The 14,019-nt window shown below is 44.0% G+C and overlaps 1 protein-coding gene across 9 annotated transcripts in view; it reads right to left on the reverse strand.

Annotated features, from left to right (window-relative positions):
• Dag1 (dystroglycan 1) overlaps positions 1 to 14,019 on the reverse strand; it is a 64,480-nt gene that overhangs the window by 48,290 nt on the left and 2,171 nt on the right. For 6 of the 9 annotated variants that reach the window (XM_029556144.1, XM_017803211.2, XM_029556141.1 and 3 more), the window contains exon 2: positions 7,593 to 7,649. The gene's annotated coding sequence lies outside the window, so the exon portion shown is untranslated. Of the gene's footprint in view, positions 1 to 1,284; positions 1,389 to 7,592; positions 7,650 to 14,019 lie in introns of all 9 variants that reach the window. The other 3 variants (XM_029556142.1, XM_029556140.1, XM_029556139.1) reach the window with 1 other exon arrangement.

A 14,019-nucleotide genomic window follows, 5' to 3' on the forward strand; every position in this document is an offset into this window, starting at 1 on the left:
AAGTCAATAATCTCAAACTCTTTGATGGGCAGAGAGAACAGGTAGATCTCCAGGGGACTTGATCATATCCTCTACCACGCAGCCCAACTTGGTGATAGGGATCAACACCTTGTCTTCCACTTTGGCTCCATGAGCCCTGAGGCCTCTACCAGGAGATAGGGGGCCCACAGCCAAATCCTCCAATCCTCCCTGGAAGCCACCATGGCCTCCCAAGTCTGGAACTCACACAGGTTCACCAGCAGAGTGCTGGGATTAAAGGCATGCATCACCATGCCCAGTCTGTTTGTTTTCTCTTTTTTTTTTTTTTTTTTTGGGGTTTTTGAGACAGGGTCTCCCTGTAGCCCAGCTGGCCTGGAACTCATTATGTAAACCAGACTGGCCTCGAACTCAGAGATCTGCCTGCCTCTGCCTCCCAAGTGCTGGGACTACAGGCTTGCACCACCACACCTGGCCCTGTTTGTTTTCTTAAATGAGATATTTGGCATGTACAACATAACCAGGTATAACTAGGTGCATTAACACAGGACTGTTGTCCCAGCTATCCCAAGGCTGAGAAGGACGATCACTTGAACTGAATGAAAAGTTCATTAATACAATGTCACTCTGTATTCCAAACTCAAGCAAACCTTCTACACCTTTGCCTCCCAAGTGCTAGGATGACAAGCATAAGCCACCAAAGCTTGCTGTTTGGTTTTGCTTCTTTTTTTTTTTTTTTTTTTTTTTTTTTTTTTTTTAGACAAGGTCTCCCTGTAGCCCAGCTGGCCTGGAACTCACTGTGTAGACCAGGCTAGCCTCAAACTAACAGCGCTCCACCTGCCTCTGCCTCCCACATGCTGGTTTTGCTTTTTAAGACAGTCTTGTAGCCAGGTATAAACCAAGCAATGAAGAGGCTTAGCCAGGGGAGCTCAAGTTCCAGGCCAATCTGAGCTACAAAATGAATAAGTATCTCAAAAAAAGAAAGGGGGGGGGGGGGGGAGCTGGAGAGATGGCTCAGCAGTTAAGAACACTGGTTGTTCTTGCAGAAGACCTGGGTTCATATCCCAGCACCCACATGGCAGATAACCGTAACTCCAGTCCCAGGGGATCTGACAGCCTCTTCTGACCTTGGAGGGCATTGCACGACTCGGGTGCACTTACCTACAATACACACACATAAAATTAAAAAAAAAAAAAAATTAAAAAGAAAAAAAAAATCAAAGACTTGGTCTCACTCCATAGCCCTGACTGGTCTACAACTCATTATGTTAACCTATGTAACCTCAAATTAGATGTAGTGGCACATACCTGTTAACCCAACACTAAGAGATGGAAGCAGAAGGATCAGTAGTTCACGGTCACACTCAGCCATATATCAAGATCCAGATCAGCCTAAGATACAAGAGACCTGTCTAAAAAAAACAAAACAAAACAAACAAAAATACTATATAGTATGTAACCCTGAATTCATAATCCTCCTGCTCCAATTTCTTCAGTGCTAGTATTTCAGATGTGCGCTTCCTTGTATGGTTCAAATCTTATCTCTAGCTGGGTATAGCGGTCTTTAATCCCAGCACTTGGGAGGCAGAAGTAGGTGGGTCTCTGTGAGTTCCAAGGCCAGCCTCGTCTACACAGGGAGTTCCAGACCAGCTGGGGCTACAGGGAGATCCTATCTCAGAAAGATTCCCACCCCCCAAAAAAAGGAAGGAGAGCACCAACTCCATAAAGTTATCCCTTGATGGGTGTCAGTGGACACATGTGCCACAGTGGTACTGCATGGTCCACTGACACACATCATAAACATACATATACAATAATAATAATAAATATCTATTCTTAAAAAAAAAATTAACTGGGCATGGTGGCACACACCTGTAATCCCAGGACTCAGGAGGCTGAGGCGGGAGAATCTGTGAGTTTGAGGCCAGCTTGAAATATATAAAGAAGTAAATTTAAACACACATTGTATGTGTGTGTGTATATATTTATATTTATATATAATATAAAGCAGAGGCAGTAGGAGTACAGCAAGCTCCAGCCAGGGCTATATAGTAAGCTTGGTGCCAAAAAAATTAAAATAAGAACAAAAAAAAATCTTTAATTGTGCAACATTAGAAAAATTAAAACATTGATGAACTCAACCTAGGAAATATGTTCACCTTTTATTAGATATCAAACTCAGCATATTCCTAAAGAAAAGGGACAGATAATAAGTAGCATATGGACAGCTGCCCGGCACCACCCAGGGCACATTACTAACAAGGCATTTGTTTCTTCTACAGACTACGGAGAGGATTTGACTGTCCCAGTTTTACTAAGGCAAAGAAGTCAAGGGCCTCACTTAGAGTCACACTAGGATGGAGGGTGAAAGGGTCTACTTTGGAAGATTCCTCCCAGGTTTCTACTGTTAAGGACACTCAACTATCCTCATCACTATTATTTATCACTGTCAGACATCATCACACTCAGGCCAAAAATCATGCCTGTCTTGCAAACAGCAACAGTCCCCAGTGGGTAGATGGACCTACTCTGAGAAGTCATGACTCAACACTACAGTTTTACCAAGTCCTACATGAAAGAAGAGCTCTCCTTCAGAAACTCTATACCTTCTTATAACAAGTGCTGGCATTTGCAAACTAAGCTCAGTATGGTACATATGTTTTTTATTCCTTCATTGAACAACAACAACAACAAAAAAAAAAACGTTATGGCAATCTGAATCCTAAGACAGAGGAAGAAATGTAATCACTGTGCTCAGGCAGAGGATGAAACAGGTCAGGTTGGCGTAAAATAGCCTGAGATTATAGATGAGTAGTTTGAACACTTGCCTGGGTTGGAGCTCTACAAACGGAAGGAAAGAAAAGGGAAAAGGGAAAGGTTAGGGGAAGGGAGACAACAAATAGATGACAGGAGCGGAGGAAAGATGAGAAAGGGGAAAAAAATGGAATTTTTCACTGAGAAAATGAAGAACAATTTCATTCTAAAAGCCTACAAATCCCTCAGCAAATATCCCTGCAATCGCATAAAAAACCTTTTACTTCTTCCACTGTTCCCCCCCTTCATCCTCCATAGACAGCACATTCATCTATTCCTCATAGAACCTGATAAAGCACACCACCAGGTCCCATATCTGGCTCTCTGTATGAAGCCAATCCTCCTGAAGAGAAGAGCTGATGGCCTCTGTCCAGTCACAGAAATCACAGTATATCTTATCCATTTTTTTTTCCCCCTAAGGACACAGTGGCCTAGAGTCAGGAACAGAACTGACTAATGAACAAGGCAGCTTGATATCAGGAAAAAGTATCCACATGCAGAAAATCTGGGTTGTTTTTTTTTTTGTCTTTTTGAAGCAGGGTCTCCTTGTAGCCCCAGCTGTCCTAGAACTCACTATGTAGACCAGGCTGGCCTTGAACTTACAAATATCCGCCTGCCTCTGCCTCCCAAGTGTTGGGACTACAGGTGTGGTGGGCCACAACGCCCAGCTAAAATCTGTTTTTTTTTTTCAAAGAAGCCTAGGGCTGGGGTGTAACTCAATGGTAAGAGTACATGCTTAAGTAGCATGCATGGGGTCCTGGGTTCAATCCATAGCACCAAACCACACAAAATTTTTTTTTGTTAAAGGCCTCTTGCCTACCTCCCTACCCAGAGAACAATAATCTAACATTTTACATCTTCAAAGAATTTTAACATCAATTAAGACCAAAAGAAAGGAAATAAGATTTTGATGTCCAATTTCATCACAAACAAATTAAACCTATGCTTCACAGAAGATTCAGAACATGTGAAAGCCCAGAGGGAGGGCCCAGCCTCCTATGATTAGGCACTCAGCCACCCTTGGGAGCAGCGGGCTTGCTTCTCCAAATATGGCCTCAGATCTGCTTCAAGTATGAGCTCAGGTCCACAAGGGGTCAACAAAAATGTTTATCAAGATATGAGGGGCTTGCCTAGCAAAGGCAAGGTCCTGGATTTGAACCTGCAGCACCTAAAAACAGAAAATAAGGAATACACTGGATGTGATGGCATAATCCCCAGCACTCAGAAAGTAGGAGGAGGATTTTGAGTTCAGGGACAATTTAGGCTACAGAGTGAGTTCCAAGTTAGTAAGAATTACAAAGTGAGACCCTGTCTCAAAATACAAACAACTACCTGGGCGTGGTGACACACACCTTTAATTCCAGCACCTGGGAGGCAGAGGCAGATGTATCTGTGAGATCAAGGCCAGCCTAGTCTGCATAGCAAGTTCCAGGCCAGCTCAAAAAAAGTGAAAACAAAACTTGACAAAGGGGCAAAATACGAGCATCATTCTCCAGAAACCTACTAAACAGCAGGGCAGCATGGTGAAGCAACAGCTTGCTGGGCTCCAAGCCCTTCAACACCCAGCTACTACAGCAGACAGGACACAGGCCACAACAGACTTGACACTGAAGAGGACTGCTATGCCTTGGGCAAAGCCCACAATAGGCCCTATTATCCCTGGAAGCCCATGACAGGATGGAAGGAGAGGCCAGGACATTCTTCCACCCTCTCACACAGAGGGAAAGGTCACAGGCAGCCTGGGGCACCAGAAGCCTACACAGGAAAAAAGCCATTTTCCTCTTCAGCTGTTAGAATCCAAAGGGACCTATCCTGTCCTCCAACAGAAAGGTGACCTTAGGTGCAATCTCATTAAATCAGGTGAAGTAGATGACCTACACAGGAGACCCCTCTCCAGTCAGTAATGGCCCAACTAGAAGGGAATGCTCAAGACTTTGAGGACAAGGGGAACCCCACAGACCCTGTCAGCTCAAGGCTGACAGTGAGAACAGACCAACTTCTACTAAGGATTTCTTTCTGTGCAAAGGAATCTAGTCATTTTCTTTTCTGTGTGTGCTTGAGTGTATTGCCTGTATGTAGGTAGGTACAACCTATCGTGCAATGCCCTCAGAGGTGAGAAGAGGGAGACGATTCCCTGGAACTGGAGCTGTAGACAGTTGCTATCACGCAGGTGCTGGGAATCAAATCCAGGTCCTCTGCAAGAGCAGCCAGTGCTCTTAACTAAGTCATCTCTCCAGCCCCTTCACTTTCTAAATTCCTTTTTTTAAAACTTTTTTATGTGTATGTGTGCACTGCCTGCCTGCACATAGGTAAGTGCACCTGTGTCGTGCAATGCCTGTAGAGGACAGAAGAGGCTATCAGATCCCTACTTCTAAAGCTGTAAAAACACGTATCTTTGCAGAGTGTGGTGGTGTGCGCCTTTAATCCCAGTCCTTGGGAGGCACATTGTGACTTCCAGGTATGCTGTGACTAGGGAGACCCTGTCAAAAAACCTATCTTCACCAGGCATGGTGGCGCACGCCTTTAGTCCCAGCACTCCAGAGGCAGAGGCAGGTGGATCTCTGTGAGTTCAAAGCTAATCTGGTCTACCTTATCTTCAGTGGTACAGTCTATACTGTTGACCATACTGACAAAATATTGTGATCTTCTCCAGGTAAGCAGAAGCAACAGCTGATAGCACGAAGCCAAAAGGAAGAGTGAGACAGGAATCCTACTGTTAACTATTTGTGTCTTTAATGAATTCTATTTTTAGGTATTTAATAAAGAGTCTCTCTTCTAGTCTCCTACCAAATTTTCCCATTCAGCAATTCAATCTTTCCAACACTATTCAAAATTCTAAAAATATAAGACAGGCACTTTTTCATTCACTTTATTTTTCCCTAGACCCAGAACCTAGCCCTGTGCAAGAAGTGCTCAGGCTAGACTCAACTATAAAACACTGTATTTATTTAAGCTGGGCATGGTGGCGCACGCCTTTAATCCCAGCACTTGGGAGGCAGAGGCAGGTGGATCTCTGTGAGTTCAAGGCAAGCCTGGTCTACATAGTGAGTTCCAGGACAGCTAGGGCCACAGGGAGACCCTGTCTCAAACGAAAAAAAAAAACAACACTGTATTTAGCAAGGCTCCCTGAGGTCAGGGCAGATTTGATGCAAAGACAATCTCCCAGGTCCAGTAAGAGGGTATACACAGGACATTTACAGTGATGAGAAGTACGTTTTACGGAAAACAGTCATAGCAAATTAGGGTTCAAAAAAATGAATGATATCCTAGGTTCTAGTTAATATCCAAAATAGAAAGTAAATTCTGGGGCAATGTCTGCAGAGGACAGAAGAGGCTGTCAGATCCCCTGGAACTGGAGTTACGGACAGTTGTTGGCTGCCATGTGGGTGCTGAGGTTCGAACTCGGGTCTTCTAGAAGAACAGTCAGTGTTCTTAACCACTGAGCCACCTCTAAAGCCCTACAGCATTTTTCATGGCAAAAATTTGCTGGAGGCCAGAGATGGAGGGTATGCCTATAATCCCAGAATTTAGGAGGCTGGGTAAATTCTAAGCCAGTCTGGGCTACAGAGGAATTTGGTTCCAGTCTGGGCAATTGAGCAAGATCCTGTCTCAAAATAAAATTAAATGGGATTGGGAATGTAGTCCAGCAGTGAAATGCTTACTCAGCGTGCACAAGCCCTGCCTGAGTTCAATCCTCAATAATACACATACAAACTAGAGAAGCAATGTAGCCTTGGAGAATTGAGCTCATTAAGAAAGGTATTTATGATAACCAATGCAAAGCTGGTTCATTTCCTCCACAGAGAACCATGGAATCTTCTTAAGAAATCCCTTATCATCAACCCTTGGGATGCCAGAAGGGACAATGTTCCCCAGTATAGCTCCCAGGATAAAAAACAAGATAACTAGAACACCTGCAAAATCAAAGGAGTAAAGTCTTCAAATTTCATTATTTTGAAACCCATTACTATATATCTAACCCAAAAAATTAATTTTTAAAAAATTCATTATTTTGCCGTGCGTGATGGCGCACACCTTTAATCCCAACACTCTCGAGGCAGGTGGATTTCTGTGAGTTCAAGGCCAGCCTGGTCTACACAGTGAGTTCCAGGACAGTTGGGGCTACAGGGAGACCCTGTCTCAAAAAAGGCCAAAAAAAAAAAAAAAAAAATTCATTATTTTGTTCCAAAACATATAGCAATTAGTAAAGACAATTCTGTAAGGAGTTTGTTGTTTGTAGATACTCACACTTATATACAAAAGCAACATGACATAAACATAAAGGGCAAATGCTGAAGAAGGCAACCAGACTGGGCACTAGCCACTGTTTGCCTGAATATGACACACCCTTTCCAAGTGTTTCACTTGCCCTTGAGCTGCCCTCCAACTGGCACACTCCCCTAAGGGCTGTTGACTGCCTCAGAAAGAATGGATCTGCAGGCACACATACCCCTGAGGAAAGGGAACATTGAGACTAAGTCTCTATGTGGCTACAAAAATTAAATTCTTGGGCCCTTGGGCCTGCCCAGGGTAAAGGTGCTTACCAGGCAGCCTGAGGACCTGAGTTGGATCCCTAGGATTCACATGTTGGAAGGAGAATGTACCTCAATGGTCAGAGTGCTTGCCTAGAATGCATAAGACACTGGATTCCATCCCCAGAACCAGTAAATACATAAATATATTATTTGATAGAGCTTTCTCCCCACTATTACTATTTTGAAATTCAAGGTTAATCACGTTGCCAAGTAGCTGACCAGCCCTCCCCTCTCTTTTGCAGAAATTTTTCTTTTCAGGTGCCTTACCTCAGCTTCCAGTACTAGGCAGCTTTAAAAGCTTTATCCTCCTGGAGAGCAGAGGCCCTGCAGGAAAAGAAAGAATATTGGTGAGTTCCCACAACTGAAACAGAATTACACCACACCAACCAACACCAAAGGAAGTGGGCAATGTCACTTCAGTATCCTGCCCACGTCACCCATTAGTCAGCCTTCTTGTCAAAGATCTTTGTAAGGAAATGAAATGTTTTATGTACAGTCAAGACAAAAAAATATCAAGCTTCATAAATTAGAGACATAAAATTAATTTTAACATTCATATTTGTTTATGTTCATAGGTATGTATGTGAATGCACATGTTGGGAGCATGCATATAGGGAAAAGGATGAAGTGGTAGTTCATGTGGTGGTCAGAGGCCAATCTTGGGTATTGTTCCTCAAGGAGATGTTCCCCTAGTTTTATTAGATAGGGTCTCTCACTTGAATTTGGGGCTTACTGGCAAGTGAGCTCCAGGGATCTGCCTACCTCTCCCTCCCTAGTAACAGGATTATAAACACCCAGCTTTTAGTGGGTGCTAGAGTTCAAACTCAAGTCTTCATGTTTACATAGCAAGTTCTTTACCAACCAAACTACCTCTCCAGCCCTTGTTATTCTTTTACTTGTTTTGATTTTTGGGTCTCATGTAGCACAGGCTGGCCTTGAACTCATGATCCTCCTGCCTCCACCTCTCTAGTGCTGAGATTATAGGCATGGGCCATCATTCCCAGTTTTTGTCTGTTCATTTATTTATTTACCTATTTGGTCTTTTTGAGACCTTCCCTCCCCGCTTCTGGAGAGGATCTCACTGTGTAGCTCAGACTAGCCTAGCAATGACTGTATAGAGGTATACCTGGAACTCTTGATTGTCCTTCCTCTGCCTCTCAAATGCTAGGATTTAGGCACATACCAATAAGCCTATAGCCTTCTTGATGAAGGTACACAGAATGGGGAATGACAGGTGATAGACCCATTTTATGGATGGTTTAAAAAAAAAAAATGAAGCCAGGGCTGGCGAGATGGCTCAGTGGTTAAGAGCACTGACTGCTCTTGCAGAGGACCCAGGTTCGATTCCCAGCACCCACATAGTGACTACAAACTGTCCTTAACTGCAGGTTCCGTGGGAATCCGAAGCCCTCTTCTGACCTCTGCAGCAATGCACATGGGTGCACTCACATACATGCAGGCAATACACTCATAAAATAAAAATAATAAATTAAAAAAAAAAAAAAGCCAGGCGTGGTGGCGCATGCCTTTAATCCCAGCACTCAGGAGGCAGAGGCAGGCAGAAGGATCTCTGTGAGTTCAAGGCCACCATGGTCTACATAGTGAGTTCCAGACCAGCTGGGGCTACTGGGAGACCCTGTCTCAAAAAACACCAAAAAAAAAAAAAAGAACCCTTAGTTGGACATATTACTGCATGCCTATAACCCCAGCATTACCCTATGTTGGGAGGATAAGGCTACACACTTGGTGAGTGAGATCCTGCCTCAGGAAAAACAAAAAGGTTTGAAAGTAAGAGTACAGCCCCAGGTGGTGGCACATGCCTTTGATCCCAGCACTCAGGAGGCAGAGGCAGGTGGATCTCTTTGAGTTTGAGGCCAGCCTGGTCTCAATAGTGAGTTCTAGGCCCAGGTGGGGCTACAGGGAGACCCTGTCCCAAAAAGACCAAAAAAAAAAAAAAAGTGAGGTCTTGCACAGATAAGAAGTTTGTGATGAGAAGTTTGTTTCCTTATCTGCTATTTAGATTTAATAGTTGCAGACTGTGACTGCTTGGGGGTTAGAAGCCTCCAGAGTTATCAGAGAAAATAAGAAACAAAGGATAAGAACACACAGATTGGTTTCTTAAGAGTATTGAATCTCGCAAGTAGAGTGTTCTTCCATGTGTGATGTATGTTAGTCAACGTTTTCTCCTCCTCTTCTCAACTCTTTTTTTATATTTTATTTATTTTTATTTTATGTGTATGCGTGTATTGCCTGCATGTAGGTAAGTGCACCTGTGTCGTGCAATGCCCGAGGAGGTCAGAAGAGGCGGTCGGATCCCCCTGGAACTGGAGTTACGGACAGCTGTCTGCTGCCATGTGGGTGCTGGGATTCGAACCCGGGTCCTCTGCAAGAACAACCAGTGTTCTTAACCACTGAGCTATCTCTCCAGCCCCCTTCTCAACTCTTTCTGTTTAAAGAAAATTTGTGTGCTTTTGCCAGTGTTTTTTTTTAAATCATTATTGCCGGGCGTGGTAGCGCATGCCTTTAATCCCAGCACTTTGGAAGCAGAGGCAGGCAGATCTTTGTGAGTTCAAGACCAGCCTGGTCTGCATAGTGAGTTCCAGGCCAGCTGGGGATACAGGGAGACTCTGTCTGTCTGTCACTGTCTCTCTCTCACACTCACACACACCAAAAAAACAGGCTTGAAAGATGGCTCAGCAGTTAAGAACACTGGCAGCTCTTGCTGAGGACCCGAGTTCGATCCCATGGCAGCTACCTGCTGACTGTAGCTCCAGTTCCAGGGGAATTTGAAGCCATCTTCTGACCTCTGTGGGCACTGCAAAACACGGTGCACTTACATACATGCAGGCAATATACTCATACACATAAAATAAAATAATTAAAAAAAAAAAAAGAATATAAATAAAAAAGTCAGCAACTGTCTGTAATCCCAGCACTGGGGAGGCAAAGACAAGAGCATCACTTTGAGTTCAACACCAGCCAGGTCTATATAGTGAGCTCCATGCCAGCTAGAATGAGAAACTGTCTCAAACAAACAATAAGCAAACAAAAAGAGAATATAAATCAAATAAAGTCAACATGTTGCTAAAACTTCATTCAAATTTACTTCACTTCAAGATAGAAAGACTATCAACTTTGCTATCTATAATTGCTACTGCTGCAGCCTATCTTTCCACTCTGAATCTAAAGACAAAAAAAAAAAAAACACTTAGTTATCAAACCCAAGAAATAGAAAAATAGGAAACCCAATTCATTAAAGCTAAATTAAGCCCTTTAGCTAGTATAATTTTGTTTTCTTGGTTTTGTTTTTTTGTTTTTTTTTTTTTTTGGTCTTTTTGAGACAGTGTCTCGCCTGTAGCCCCAGCTGTCCTGGAACTCACTATGTAGACCAGGCTGGCCTTGAGCTCACAGAGATCCACCTGCCTTTGCCTCCCGAGTGCTGGGATTAAAGGCGTGCGCCACCACACCCGGTGATAGTATAATTTTGTAAACTACTCTAAATCTCTATTTACAGAAATTGCTATCTGAGCAGCATTATTAATGATCAGAGTGAAGAGCAAGATGGTCAAGAGGCAGGGCACGTATGGGACTCTACAGAATGCCACTTGTTATTTGGTTGAATGGCTGCGGTCTGTTTTTTGCTTTTTGCTTTTGATTTTGGGGTGGGAAGTTATTTCTTTCTTTTCTCTATTTTTTAAAAAATTTTTATGTGTGTGCGTGTGTGTGTGTATAACATGAGTGCAAATGCCTGCAAGAACCAACAGTGTTGGATCCCCCAGGAGCTAGTGATAGGTGGTTGTAAGCTGCCTGATGTGTTGTTGGGAATTGAACTCAGGTCCTCTGGAAGAGCAGTCTGTGCTCTGAACCACTGAGCCATCTCTCCAACCTTGTTTCTTTTAAGACACTGTCTCAGCTGGGCATGATGGCATATGCCTTTAGTCCCAGCACTCGGGAGGCAGAGGAACCTGTCTTGAGTTCCAGGCAGTTGGGGCTACAGGGAAACCCTGTCTCAAAAAGACACACACACAAAAAAAGACACTATCTCACTACATAGCACAGGCAGGCTGGCCTCTAACTTGTGGGGAATCCTCCTGCGAGCTAGAATTACAAGCGTGTATCACCACAATCCGACTTAGACTGTTTGAATACCTTTACACATGGACACACGAAGACCTAGTATGAAATAACCACCAACTTATTCAAAATGATGATCACCTTACTCTCAGTCTGTACTGTCAACACCAGCAAACAGGAAGAGGACCTAACAAGCAATGGTTCAAAAACACTGGTAAAGGGGGCTGGAGAGATGGCTCAGCCCACTAGTTGCTCTTGCAGAGGAACCCAGTTCAATCCCCAGCCACAATTATCCTTAACTCCAGTTCCAGCGGAATCTGATGACCTCTTCTGACTTCCCAGGGCATTGCAGGACATGGGTGCACTTACATACATGCTGGCAATACACTCATACATGTAAAATTTTAAAAATAACAAATATTAAAAACAAAGAAGGGGGGAAGGCGACTATGGAGTTGTGGGTATAGCTCAGTGGAAAAGTACTTCCCTAGTATACACAAGCTGCTCCTCATCAATCCTGCCAGTCACAAAGACTCAGACGTTCTTAGAGCAAAAACAATGTCTCTCATATTCCCCAAGTATCTCAAGTTCACACTAGCACTTGGCTTCATGGTGTCTCACATACTCCTGTCACTTCCTGACCTCTCCACTCAACAGGTCCCTCATACCTACAAAAGTCTTGTCTTGAACCTTCTTTCTCTCCATCTCACTGCTTACCACTGACTTGGTTCAAGTTCACTATCTCCTCACTGGACTGCAGAAATGAATAATTAGCCTCCACATTGGAGACTCACTTCTTAAAAATCTGGAATTGAGCGGCTGGAGAGATGGCTCAGCAGTTAAGAACACTGGCTGTTCTTGCAGAAGACCCAGGTTCGAATCCCAGCACCCATATGGCAGCTAACAACTGCCCATAACTCCAGTTCCAGGGACTCTGACAGCCTCTTCTGTCCTCTTCAGGCACTGCACGACACAGGCACACTTAACCCAGCACCCACATGGCAGCTAACAACTGCCCATAACTCCAGTTCCAGGGACTCTGACAGCCTCTTCTGTCTGTCCTCTTCAGGCACTGCACGACACAGGCACACTTACCCACATGCAGGCAATACACACATACACATAAAAATAATAAATAAATATTTTTTTAAAAAATCAGGAATTGAGCCAGGCATGGTGGTACAGGGCTTTTATTGGAGGCATAGGCAGGTGGATCCCTGTGAGTTCAAGGCCAGCCTGGTCTACATAGTGAGTTCAAGTTCAGGGTCAGCTGGGGCTACAGGGAGTCCCAGTCTCCAAAAAAAAATAATAATCTCCTGCACATGCCTACAATCCCAGCATCTGAGAGATATCTCAACAAAGACCTGGCTTCTGAGAATGGTCCCTCATATGGTCTCTCAAATTCCAAATGGTATCCCTATCATCTCTCCCTTATCATCTGTCTTACACCCACCACTAGACACCTGGGCTTGGTCTTCACCAGACTCAATTGAGGCCCCACTGGGTCTGATTTGAAACAAATGCAGATAAACAGAGATAGCCTGGCTTCATATCCTGACTCTAGCCAAGTATGACAGTGCATACCTACAACCCCAGTATGTGAGTCACTGAGGCAGGAGGGGCCAGCCAGGGCTAGTGAGACTCCATCCCCCTGCCCCACCAAAAAAAAAAAAGAAGAAAAATAGTAAGATGGAGAGCAAAGGAGGAAGACATCCTCCTTCGGCCTCCTCATGTGCACACAACAAACACATGCGCATACACAATTTTGTTCTTGTTTTTTTTTTTAGTCTTTTGAGACAGGGTCACCATGTAGCCCCAGCTGGCCTGGAACTGCCTTTGTAGACCACGCTGGCTTTGAACTCACAGGGATCCACCTGTCTCTGCCTTCCAAGTGCTGGGATTCTAGGGGATTCAAAGGCATGTGCCACTACACCCCACCTAATTTTCTTAAAAAATATACCTACTGTGCTCAAGAGTGTATGAAATACAATGCCTCATGTTCAAGTAGGAGAGGCTGAATAGGTAGGTAGGATGGTTGAAGACAATGCCTTACAATGTAGCCCAGGCCACCTGCCCTTCAACTCCCAATCATCTTCAGGTCTCCTCTTATCTCAGTCTCTCTGAATGCTGGGATTTAAAGCCACTGTGCCTCACCAAGCTAGAAAGATGTTTGAACAATCAAATGCCAGTCTTCTCCTTTCTTAAACATCAACTCCTATCAAAGAAGCCCCCCAGAATCCCTCCAAACTCTACCATTCTTAATACCTAACAGGCTAGCAAGACTGTCCATCACCACATTCAGCAGTCAAGTTTTGGAGGTAGGTATGGTGGCTCCAGTTTATAATCCCTTAACTTGGAAGGTGGAGGCAGGACTAGAAATTCATTGTTAGTTGTCTCAACTACATTGAGTTCAAGACTAGCAAGGGCTTCAGTAGACCATCTCAACAAAGAAAAAAGAAAGTCTGGGTTTTGTTTTGTTTATTCTGGGACTTGAACTTAGGGCTTCACACCATAGGCAAAAGCTCTAGCACCGAGCTGTACCCCCAACCCCCAGAAGACAGGGCTTTAAATCCTTGGTCATGCTTGGACTTCCCACCTACACAGTGCTGAATTCAGGCTC

Source organism: Nannospalax galili, unplaced genomic scaffold (genome assembly GCF_000622305.1).
Source record: "Nannospalax galili isolate Female #2095 unplaced genomic scaffold, S.galili_v1.0 scaffold786, whole genome shotgun sequence".
Lineage (NCBI taxonomy): Eukaryota > Metazoa > Chordata > Mammalia > Rodentia > Spalacidae > Nannospalax > Nannospalax galili.